Raw genomic sequence first — 12,428 nt, 5'->3', positions numbered from 1 at the left:
AAGAACTTTCAACCTACTATTGCCAAATTAATCAATGAGATCGGTCTGTTGTGCTATGAATATGAATTATACCTTAAAAGTAGAGATGGGTATTCATTAATAATTTGGTATTCGAATATTTAAGCTCATAAAAAAAAAATATTTAAATGAAGGTAATTAATGAAAAAGCGACATTGTAAAATAAAAATAAAAAACAAGCTTCTAATTATATTCAAAACAAGCTTATATCATGTCCTTTTTTATTATATATATATTTAAACAAGTAGTGTATGAAAACAAAAAAGAATAGAATGAAAGTATTTAAGCTCACGCAAAGAAAAAGAAACCGCTAATGAAGAAGACTGACGCAGTTAACGTACAGGATGAGTATAAACACTCGGCAAATAATAGTTATGTTTATCTTGTATTTCATGTCATGTTTTGTTGAGAATAACAAGCATATCCATGTTCTCAGTAAATTATACTCATTTATACACACCAGTTTAAATGATGGAATGTCCCTTACTTCAGCTAGCATAGTCTTTCTCGGATGCCATGTTTGTTGTTTACAGATGCATCACATGGATTACGTTGCTACGGGATGCTGCTTTCTGACAAGCTGCACATATACCACAGTAAAATCAAATGTACACCGCTCAACAAATGTGATCAATTTGTGTCCACACTCAGCAGCGCCACCCAGTGCATTCTGTTATAACTGCTAGATTTAGTTTGTGTGTTCAGGATTTGACATGCATCTCACTATATATGGCCAGCAAAGCAAAACTTTGGAAAATTTGAATAGTATTTATACTATTCTAATAATTATTGCAGAACGAATATTCAATTACTTATGCACATCCCTACTTAAAAGCCCCAAAGCTCAAAGAAGATCTGAGCAATTAGTTCTAACATATGATTTTCACCTAACGAACAACAAAAAAAACAAAAAACAGATTTACAATAAGAGACCAAGCCATACATTGTCTCTGGGAACACCAGTCACATTTTCTTCAGAAAATGTTAAAATATAGTAGTCTATTCCTGCAATTTGTCTCTGATTCCCATTTTCAATATGTCAGTGCTTTAAAGTGTCAGTAATAAGTGTGTGTCTGGGCTGCAAGCAGATGGACTTCCTACTTTAGCGTTTCATTAAACCTAATTACTAGTGTGGTTTCATCAGGCGCACAGCTCTGCTCTGCACTGCAATGCAGCCTTACCAAAACACTTTATCTTCCTCTCTCAGCCAACAGAAACACACCCCACCAACCATATGGACCAGCTAAATCTTTAGTGGCCATCTCCACCTGTGCACTAAAGAACGCCGCCAAAGTCTCCACAGACTATTCAATATCATTGATTGTGATATTCAATTTATATCTTGACATTTATGTTGCTCTAAAATGGGTAATTTTTTCTTAAATCAGTGGACCCATTATTAAAAAAACAAAAACAAAGAGCGCACAGCGAGGTAGAATCAAAATGTTTAATTTCATTACTAAATCACAATACAAATATAGTTAAACATTCCCTGATTATGTTTTCCACACGGTTCTTTACTAAATAAACACAAAGAGTTATATATTTAATCATTGTCATGTCATGCACCATTCTTTCAGTACACAGTAATAAACAGCAATATTTATCTATATATATATATATATATATATATATATATATATATATATATATATATATATATATATATATTAATAAAACATTTAAATATACAAATAAAATCTATGGCGAGAGTTTAAAAGAATATTAAAACATCTCTTGACGCTCTCATAAGGAAGGATTTTGCTCTAAAACTAGTCCAATTAATGACAGTCTTTTGGGAAACTGTGATATTTGCAATTTACATTTTTACTGCCAGCAAATTTGTCGCAAATACATTGCGAATATTCTATATATCATTAATCTCTACTCCCATGATACTCATATACCATCTTTTCTCCATCTGTCTGAGCAGGTGAACGTTGTGGCTTGTATTATGTGCTGCTTGCTTCAAATGGTCTGTTTGTAGAGGGATTGAACAGCATATGAGAGGCATGTTTAAAGAGTCTGTCGACCATGGACAAATACACAGAGGCTGTGACACACGCATGTATAGTAAATGCACACAATCATACAAAGGTTGCCACAACCATACACACACAGGACAACAGGGCCAATATACTGACAAATGCACTTAGTTTGTTTGTTTAATATGAATATATTAGATAAAAGACAAACTTACAAAGAATCTCAAAGGCTTTGACGAACCTAAAGGAAATATCTTGTGTTTGATTAGCACCTCAAAACTAAATAATGAAGCTTAGGATAATCAAAAGGGTCTGAACCATCTATCAAAACAACATAAGGGTCAAACAGGTGGTGTTCAGAGGTGGGGGTGGGCACAAAATGTCTCAAAAGAGAGGAAGACCAGAGACCACACAGAGGACAAGATGGGATGGACAAACATATGAGATTTAAGATGGTGTTGTTTAATACACAGAAGAGAAAGCTGGGAGCAAAAGAAAATTATGATATTATGAGATCTCGTGTTAAAAATGTTTTTCTTTTCAATACATGATCAAAGGAATTGCTTTAGCTAGCATGTCTAATAGTTCTCACAACAAATGGTTTGTTCCTCTAATGCTTACAAAAGGCCATGAGACACCAAAGAGTACTGTATTCCTAGAATATGCCACATCTCTTTCAAAAATACTCAAAGGATTTTTGCAGGTTGTTCAGTTTACTTATAGAAATAGTTCACCCAGAAATGAAAATTCTCTCATTATTCACCTACCCCGATACCATCCCTGTTGTGTATGACTGTCTTTCTTCAGCAGAACACAAATTAAGATTTCAGAAGATAGAGCTCCTGAATGTCTTCTGTAGTGGATACATTTGTGTAAAAAATTTATTGATAATTAAAATGCTATTAACTTTTATAAAGCTCTTCCTGCCAGCAGTTGACGCAAAGCATGATGTCGGCGAGTTCACACGAGAATTTGGAAGACATTCATTGATCGACTGGAGTCACATGGATTACTTTTATGCTGCCTAAATATGACTTTTGGCCCATCAAAGTGCTGGCACCCGTGTAATTCTATTATAAGAACATGACAGACAGAGCTCCATCTTCTTCTAAAAATCTTCATTTGTGTTCTGCTGAAGATGTTCATACACAGGATGGCATCAGGGTAAGTAAATAATGAGAGAATTTTCATTTTAGGGTGAACTATTCCTTTAAAAGGTGCACACAGTAGCTTTTGTCTTTATAAATAAGAAAATAGCTAAATAAGAATAGGAGATTTTATATTCTGTTACACTGGTATTTAAAGAGTGTCTGTTAGGCTGGAGTTTTGGGGGTTACTACTGTGGTGAAGAATGACGCTTGTGCTTAGGTTGAGGATGGACTTTCAGGTTCAAATGATGTTTGATTCAAATTCTGCTTAGCTCTATAATGCCAGATTCACACATACTCCGTGAGCGTAGTATGAGCAATGCATTTAGTTTGGGCTTTTACATTGGCTGCATCTCTTTTCTAGGTTGCTGTGGCAATGGCGGGCAGTCACTTGCACTTGTTTATCAATGTACTTGGGTGTGATTGGTTAATATATCAAAGCCCCTTTCAATTTAAATCAGTCTACTCTGCTGTCATCTTTGGAATGCTCTTGGGCAGGATGGGCAGCTATATTTTTGTAAACAAGAGGCATAATTGTACAGCTCCTATCTACTTGAATGTGGAAAGACTGAAATTTCCCAAACAGTTGGTCATGATTCCGATCAAAGAACATTTAAAATCAGCAGTTAAATCTGACAACAGTAGTATCGCAAATTGCTACTTTACCTCAGATTACACAAACCAAAAAAAAAACTGCTTTTTTCAGGCTGGATCAGCAAATGCACATGCGTGTTCTTGAGTTGATTGACAGGCGATGTCTTTAACTAAAAGGTGATTGTCTCTTTTACCTGTAAGGCAGGTATTGCAATTTCTCCATATCATTTTAATACCAGTGGTTCTTCTCTTCTAAACTGTCTCTGTATATATATACACACAACACGGGCAAAAATCCTGCAGTTTATTAAGTCCTGCTACACCCAGAGCAGCTGAGTTCAGTGTGAGCCACGCGGCAAAAATAGGCTCAGCGCTGAAACTATCCGCTCACTCTCGCAGCTGGGACAAGTCACCTCACGACTCACACTTGCAATGTTAAGGGTGTAATCTGTTAACATGGGTGCCAACACTAAAATGAGCTGCTCACGCACCAATCACGGAGGATATGTAAAACCATGTAAGTAGTTGCAACTAAACTGACAGTGCAATAGTTTCACTGTCCTTGCACTTGCTCACCTGGCATAAACTAATTATTAAAATAAAGTTGGACCAACATAAGAATTTTTTTTAATTATACATAATTTAATTTTATACCTAATAAAATTGAGATAAAACTACTTTTTTTTTTGTGAACTCTCATTGAGCTTAACATTAGGATACATTACAGCTCATCATGTCAGCCTGTTTTTGTAAACACACTCACAAAGCAGCAGTTCAGTCTCTGTCACAAATTTCTCAGAATTTTGTCATTGTTCCCTTTACGAATAGCACTCAGTATGATCAACCTGTTTGAACCAAAGTCAAATAAACCAACCTGTGTGATATGACAAATTACAAAAAAAGCCCCATTACTGGCTGGATGCACTGTCTATGTCCTGTAGAGGAGGATGCTGGGTAACATCATTCAGTGCAAATGACATAACGGTTCACACATCACTAACCCTGAGCAATGACAGTGGAAACATTAAAAGACTCAAAGGCTAATACAGTAATTAACAGTTGCCAGTCAAGTAACTTTAGTGCCAAAAACCATAGACAATAGACCAGTGTTGTCATGGTACCAAAATTTGGGTAGTCGATACTGATACCAGAGAAATTTTTCGGTTCTTGATAACAATTTAATACCACAGCAAAATATGCTAATATTATAATGTGCTATTGAACACATAAGTTTAGTTATTTTTAATAAATTGAGTTTAATAATTATTATTTTTCAGAACATGTTTTAACGTTTTAGTAGCCAAACCTTTATCAACAATGGTCTTGCTTGTTATAAATTGATTAATTATTGTTATTATTACTACTAAAGAGAATATTACATTTTACTTTACAGTTGTATTATTAATATATTTTAATTCTATTTTTAAATATCTCAGAAGTCTGCATGGTTCACAGTGGATTAGTGCTCTGCTCTGTCATCTCATACAATGTGAATGATTTTCAATGTGAAGTTTCTAGTGTTTGAGCTGTCGTATTTATTTGAAGTACATAGCTCATCCACAGTAAGACTACAGTCTTCAGCAGTTTAAAAATCAGACTAGGACATGTCACAATTTTAATTTGAGTAATTGTCCATTTCAGTGTAAAAGGAGTAACAGAGCAACCATTCAAAATAAGCCTGTAAGCATTTTAAAGCAGACGTGTGTCAGTCATACTGTGTGCTGGTACAGAATAGAGTCAGTGCTCGGTACTACAGAAACACTGGTATCATTACATATTTTTTTATTTTAGTATGGACTTGGTACTGAAGTACCGTTACTTTTGACATCTCTAATAGACAATAATGGATTCAGATTCAGTCACAACAAGAACAGAACAAAGACAATTTGAGACAATGGAGGCTGAGAGGTGCATTATATAAATTTTATCAAAATAATGGTATCAAATTTAAACTAAATAAAACTATAGAAATAGGGTAGTGGAACACGGGTCTAGCACATTAACAGGGGGTGAATAAGTGTAACAGTTAAACAGTGTAAAAATGGTTTAAAAACCCACCACAGCACTGTGAAGTGAAGGTGATACAGACATTAGAGTGACCAGTGGCCAATCTGTGATCGAGTAAGGCCTACAATGGCCTAAATTACATGTGTGCCATCCATGTGAATTTTCAGGTCAGGAATACACACGTCACACACACAAACACCTCTAAATGGGTCCTGCTAGTACCATCTGTCAGCCTCTGCTAAACTCACTAACTTCTCTCCTCTGACATTCTCATAATAAATAAAGGGGTTCTCCTTTCTTACTTAACCTCTCTCATTTCTTCATATATAGAAAGATACTAATTTTCACAAAGCATTTCTCTCTCTGTAATTGAGTCTCTTGACTATTTAATCTGTGATCAACACCTTACACAACTAAAATACATTTGTGAGGGAAAGGTAAAATGTGAAAAAGTACATTTTCAGACCTTTCATCAGCGTGCCGTGACATAATTTGTAATCACGTAATTTCCCGGAGCTTTAATCTCATTATCTTATCACACTGTCACACTATCATATTCTGTCTTTAATATTATTCTAGTGATCTTTATTAAAACAAAATAATTTCAGAATGAGGAACAAAGCTCAAAGCAAATTCAAATCAAGTGGGCTGCTTTTAAAATGGCAATGTTACATAGTCTACCAATGCTCACTTGAAACAACCAATTTACCAGAATTATTCAATCTCTCTCGACCACTAATAAATGTAAAAATGTTATTTTTCTGTCATTTAACCAAACCAAGTATAATCTCTCCCAGACAGCTTTTGGGATATCTGTATTACATCACAAAGAAGTCACAGACAGATAGTAGCACTTCAGACAGCACCAGACTGTCTGGCTGATATTCAGTGCAAATGTTTTCATTATTAGGCCTTTACAACAATTTAACACAGAGAATGGAGAGGAGTTTTCTTCATTTCCAAATATTTTTTTGCAATAGCATTGTGCAGTAATCATATTCATGATTTTATAAAGCTCCCAGGAAATAGTCCATTGACTGTCACATTATGATCATATAAAGAGCAATTATGCATTTAAAACTAAAGCACCAATCCAACATGACCATAGGGCATTTTTGTTTAGCTGATTGAGAAAGAGTGTCTATTTAATAAACTACTCAAGCTACATTCTGGCAGTTAAAATGCATGGCAGTCAGAACAGGCAGTGTGCTCTGTGTTAAATATAGTGTGACACTGCACTGCACCATATATCAGATTAAGTGTGAAATGTATGAGCTAGTGTAGTGTTTTCCCAAATGTTCTTCAAAGAATTTAGTAATTCAATCAGAGCAACCAATGCAGAACCATATCTCTCACAGAGAAAAATGTTATGTGTGTGTGTTAATGTGTGTTCAAAGAGGAGATACACTCAACCCATTTGTCACTGAATAATGTTCATTTTCATATTGTACCTAGTTAGAAGGTCCCCTGTATAAATCACAGAATTAGCTGGAAGAGAATTTATTTAATATGTAAATATACTCATATAAATCGACATTTAATCGAAATCTAATTGAGAGCTTGTAAATCGAAACTCAGCCCTTATTCACAGTCCGCCATGATTACTTTAATCAGTGAGTGAAAGTGTCAAATAACAAGACCAACCTGGTCTCAGAGTGAAAATGTGCTTCTATATAAATTTTTGCTAAATTTGTAATACATAAATTCAGGTACAATTCCCTGCAGTTTCCAGGAGAAATTAACTCTAGAGGCACTACAACAACTGAGTGTTTATTCACTTTCATTCAAATCATGACTTTAATGGCTGATTATGACTTAATAAATACTTCTATTTCTCTATTACTCTGACCCTGCTATTTTATGATATCAACACATCTTTTGAAAAATGCTACATTTTAAAGCTTGTATTACAGACCCACCTCTCTATATATATATATATATATACACACACACACACACTTATTCCAACATGATTAGCTTGTGTGGTACTTCACCTGATAGGGTGTTGGACTTAAGAGTCAGAGGACGGCGGTTCAAGTCCAGTCATGAACTCAACCTGACACATGACATGACAGAGTCATAGATGCGGCACAAAATTATGTGGTTGCTTCATAAAATTTGCTTTTTCATTTCACTTCTGCATTTTAAAACACTATTAGTTAGGTTTAGGCATTAATAAGGTAAGGATGTATTTTTTAACGTCTCATTTATATTTTAAAACATTAATTGATAGGTTCAGGCAAAGGTTTTACATGAGAGAGGTATGTTTACCGTAAAACCTTGTCTGAATACGACACCATTTTACTCGCTTTTGGTGCCCCCAGCTGGACATTTCACTTGAAATATGCAGCCAAAAGTGTTATATGGCCATATATTTTGAAATGCAATAATGTTGTCATATTCACAGAAATTTCATGAGACCAGGCTGAACAGGACGGTTACTGAGATTAAGTGAGTAGTTTTCAGATGGTCGTGTAATTCTAAAATGGCAGTCCCCATGTACGGACCATCTCAATGTAGAATACAACAGCTTTTATAAGGTTACTGATATGATTGGTCACTGGAGTCTTCATTTTAATTTGAGTGGTAGTGATTTTCTACATGTATTGCAATTAAGAGTTGTGAAAAATTACTGAATGCATCTTTAAATAGTGATTTTATGTATGTCCCTAACATGATTAATTTCCTTAGTTTTACATAATATTTTTGTGTCACATTACTGATTTATTTTGTAAGATTATGCAAGTTAGCTTACTTTTAGCTAGCAATAGCATACATTAGCATGCTAATTAAGGGTGTACCCTTCCTCAATCTAAACGAAAGCTCCACTCTTCACCACAATGGAAACCCAATGGAACAGAATTGGTTCTAAATACTAAAATAACAACATTAGACACTATTAAGTGCATTAAATGCATAAAATAACAATTAATTTATAAATATTTACTCTCCACATTAAGTTCCATGCGAAACATGCTAGGAAATTAAAATCCTGCCCAAATCCCCTTGCCCATGTTGTTAAATATACTTGATTGGTTCACATACACCTAATGCAATCTAGAGTGCACATTTTAGAAAATAACATTAATCAAAAGAAAAATAAAGAAACAATTTAGAAGAAACACAATTTTGTTGTGTAGATCACAAATAACATGATTTTGTCAATCGGACAACCTGCTCTTTCCCATTTATGTATTTTTTTCCAATGAGGGAAACATGCTTGCCTTTTTTTCTAATGAGGGAAACATGCTTGCCTTTTTTTCTAGGGATGAATGGATATGTCAGCTGTATTTATTATATAATTTTCCTTTTTTAAAACGATTGTTTATTTATAATTATTTAGTAACGTAAAACTCCGTAAATTGAAATGCACAATCCACAAATAATAGTAGCTACAACATTTAGAAGGGTTGGCACTCCTAAGAACTAGGGACGCACGATCCGATACCTGGATCGGTATCGGCTCCGATACTGAAGCTTTTAGACGGATCGGGTATCGGTCTGACGAGCCCGATCCAAATCGGATACTGTGTTAGTCATGTTCATTACTGTCAAGCTCAAAAAATAACATAAAAGTGCCAATTAGAGTTGTTCATATGTCTCGTGCATTTTATTAAAAGGCACTTAAAGATGTGCGATAGCTCTGTGAACCACAAAAGTCTGTGTTTAATAAGTAAATATATAAAATGCAGAGCGTTTGTGAATGGCGCTGCTCTGTTGACACACACACGCCTATTTTTAGCCTTCACGCGGTGTGCAAAATTTGAGTGCTACTCATGAACAACATCTCAGATGTAGATGCTCAGCATATGCATTTAGAACAACACCAGATGTGCAAATTAAAATACTGTGAACTTGCCTACAAACAGACACATACAGGACTTCCTGGAGAGTTCAGAATGTCAAAATAAAAGCGTGAGGGTTTAAAAGTTAAAGGTGCACGATTGAGATATATTACTAGGGATCCACCAATCCGATACCGATCTGAAGCTTTTAGATAGATCGGGTATCGGTTGAGATAATATTATTATTATTATCATTTGTTTACAATAAAATAATATTTAAGTTGAATGTGTTCCAAAAAATAACTGTGTGAATGAAAAGTGAGCTGATATCTAATAACTAAATTGAACAAAAAGAGAGATCTGAATCCTTTAAAGTCCAGATACAAAAAAAAAGGCTTCTTTTCTACTGAAGACATATAACTGGAATTACTGTTAATTTTGCTGCTACATTATCCAGTATACTAGTTAATAATAAAGTGTTTCTTAATAAGCTATACATTTATATTGAAATAATGTGTAGTTAGAGGTTTGTGTTTCTTTATATATTAAAGAGCACACCCAATTAATTCCACACAATAATGTAAAGATATTCTAAACTGATTATGCAAAAAACAACACTGGTATCAGATCGGGATCGGCCGATACTGAGATTTCCGATATTGGAATCGGAAGAGAAAAAGTGGTATTGTGCATCCCTACTAAGAACATGTTATTTATAATTTTTTTTCTTTCTTGTTCTCACGTTAATCTGGAAAAAAACACTATAAACGGATGTGACAGCTGTGAAAGTGGCACTTACCTATAGGCTACAAAATGAGTGAAAACATACAAAACGCATTGAAACCAGCAGACTTTGACTTCTGAGATATTGAAAATTAAATATATTGGAAATAATTTTAAATAATAAAGGCCTCGGGGAAGACCCAGGATTAGGTGGAGAGATTACATCTCCACACTGGCCTGGGAACGGCTCGGGGTCCCCCAGTCAGAGCTGGTTAATGTGGCTCGGGATAGGGAAGTTTGGGGCCCCCTGCTGGAGCAGCTGCCCCCGCGACCCAACTTCGGATAAGCGGTTGAAGATGGATGGATGGAAATAATTTAATGTTAGAACAGTAAAAAAAAAGCAGCTTTTGTACCCATTTACCTCTTGTATCTCTATTCCTAAGTAAAACAGTGATTTGATGACAAAACAAGGTTATGGGGAAAATATTGTTATTGGCCTATAGATTTTTTTATCTAATCTATCAAATCGGCGTATCATCCCAATTTTTTTTTCCATTCACATTTAACAATACTCAACAGGAAGCCTTCTCATACAAATCCTATAAAGGATTATTTTTTCTTGTGAGAACAAGTTATCTTTATAAATCTTTACTTCTAGACTATTACAGCTTAATTGAAGAACTTACGAATATTTTCAAATTGGGGTGGTCTAAACAAAGTCACAAAAATGGTCCTGATTTCTGCAGCATGGTTTGGTATGTAGCATGGAGTTCTGACACTCATAATGCGAATATTGCCCAACATTGCTTGGACAAACAAAACAATAAACATATAAAAGCTGAATTAGCAGTACGATTCTAACTGTAGAAAAAAGGAACCACCCAGTCATACCAGAAAACGGACCAAACTAAAATCTTTAAAGGGGTCATATAATGGTACATGCACTTTTTCAAGTTGATTGTACTGAAATGTGTGTCGGCTGTGCCTGTACACAACCATCCTATTATGATAAAAATCCATCCAGTGTTTTGGTTTTAATCTCCTTATATATTTTCCCCTGCCTCAAATCGAGCCGTTCGGACGCCCCTTCCAGGATTGTTGATTGACAGCAGTGTTTCAACACAGACCTGCCCTCGCTCGTGAGCGAGCTGTCAATCATAGTCTGTCATCATTGTTGATACACTGGAGCAGAATGGTGCCTAAGCGATTGTGGTGTCCTGCTCTGTCATGTTTTGCATGAATCATTTTTCACCAGACTGCTTTATAAACGAGGGTCAGTATAAAGCTGGTTTTGCTAAGAAGCTGCTGCTGAAAAAAGATTCGGTACCAACTATTTCTATTCCCTCTGCACCTCCAGAAGAAGTAAGTGTAACGTTTTATTAACCTTTATATTAATCTTTGCAAATCGCTTGCACGCTTCACAATGAATGTGGCTAATGTTTACGGAGGGGCGGGGTGACCAAAGCTCATTATCATTTAAAGTCATATGCACTGAAACGGCGTGCTGAAAACAGAGCTGTTTTTGAGCAGGTAAAATTAGTGTTTTCTTAAAATACTAATGAGAATTTTTTATAAAAGTATATTACAAAGTTTTCATTTAGACCCTAAAGATTCATATTAACTTGTACAAAAATGGCATTATATGACCCCTTTAAGAATCTTGGCACAGCTGTGGGAGGGAAAAACTTCCAAGACCATCCAGTTAATTAGCTAATGGAGTGCAGAGGTGCTTTCAGCATCATTTTCTGGATGAGATTAACCTGCCTCAGAGTTATGCAGCATATTTGAATCAACCCTGAGATTTGGCAGATCAAATATTTGCCTGGGCTGTATCACGAGCACTACAGATGACAATAAAACGAGTAGACCTATCCTACTTGGTTAATGGCAAGTCACATTTGGTTTTAAGAGGAAATGCACAATAATAATCACTGACAAGTACACCTATGGAAACACTCTTGGGAAAAACACAAAGAACATTTGAAGTGACTCAATACAACTCAGTTGCCTATTTTGCAAAAATCCCTCCACTATCAAAGTCGCAATCAAGAAAATGTCCCAACATGTAGCAACTCTCGAAACATTGTACCTCGAGGAGTGTGGTGGTCATGTGAGAATGCAAAGTCACTGGACCTCTGCGAATAATATTTGACATGATTCAATCCCTC

General features: G+C 35.3%; 1 protein-coding gene across 3 annotated transcripts in view; it reads right to left on the bottom strand.

Moving 5' to 3' along the window:
• Positions 1-12,428, bottom strand: part of LOC127619347 (dnaJ homolog subfamily C member 5-like) — a 40,806-nt gene that overhangs the window by 15,181 nt on the left and 13,197 nt on the right. The gene's annotated exons all lie outside the window — the stretch shown is intronic.

The sequence above is a fragment of the Xyrauchen texanus genome, chromosome 25 (genome assembly GCF_025860055.1).
Source record: "Xyrauchen texanus isolate HMW12.3.18 chromosome 25, RBS_HiC_50CHRs, whole genome shotgun sequence".
Lineage (NCBI taxonomy): Eukaryota > Metazoa > Chordata > Actinopteri > Cypriniformes > Catostomidae > Xyrauchen > Xyrauchen texanus.
The sequence above is the reverse complement of the archived record's forward strand: the minus strand, read 5'-3'. Positions and strand labels throughout refer to the sequence as shown.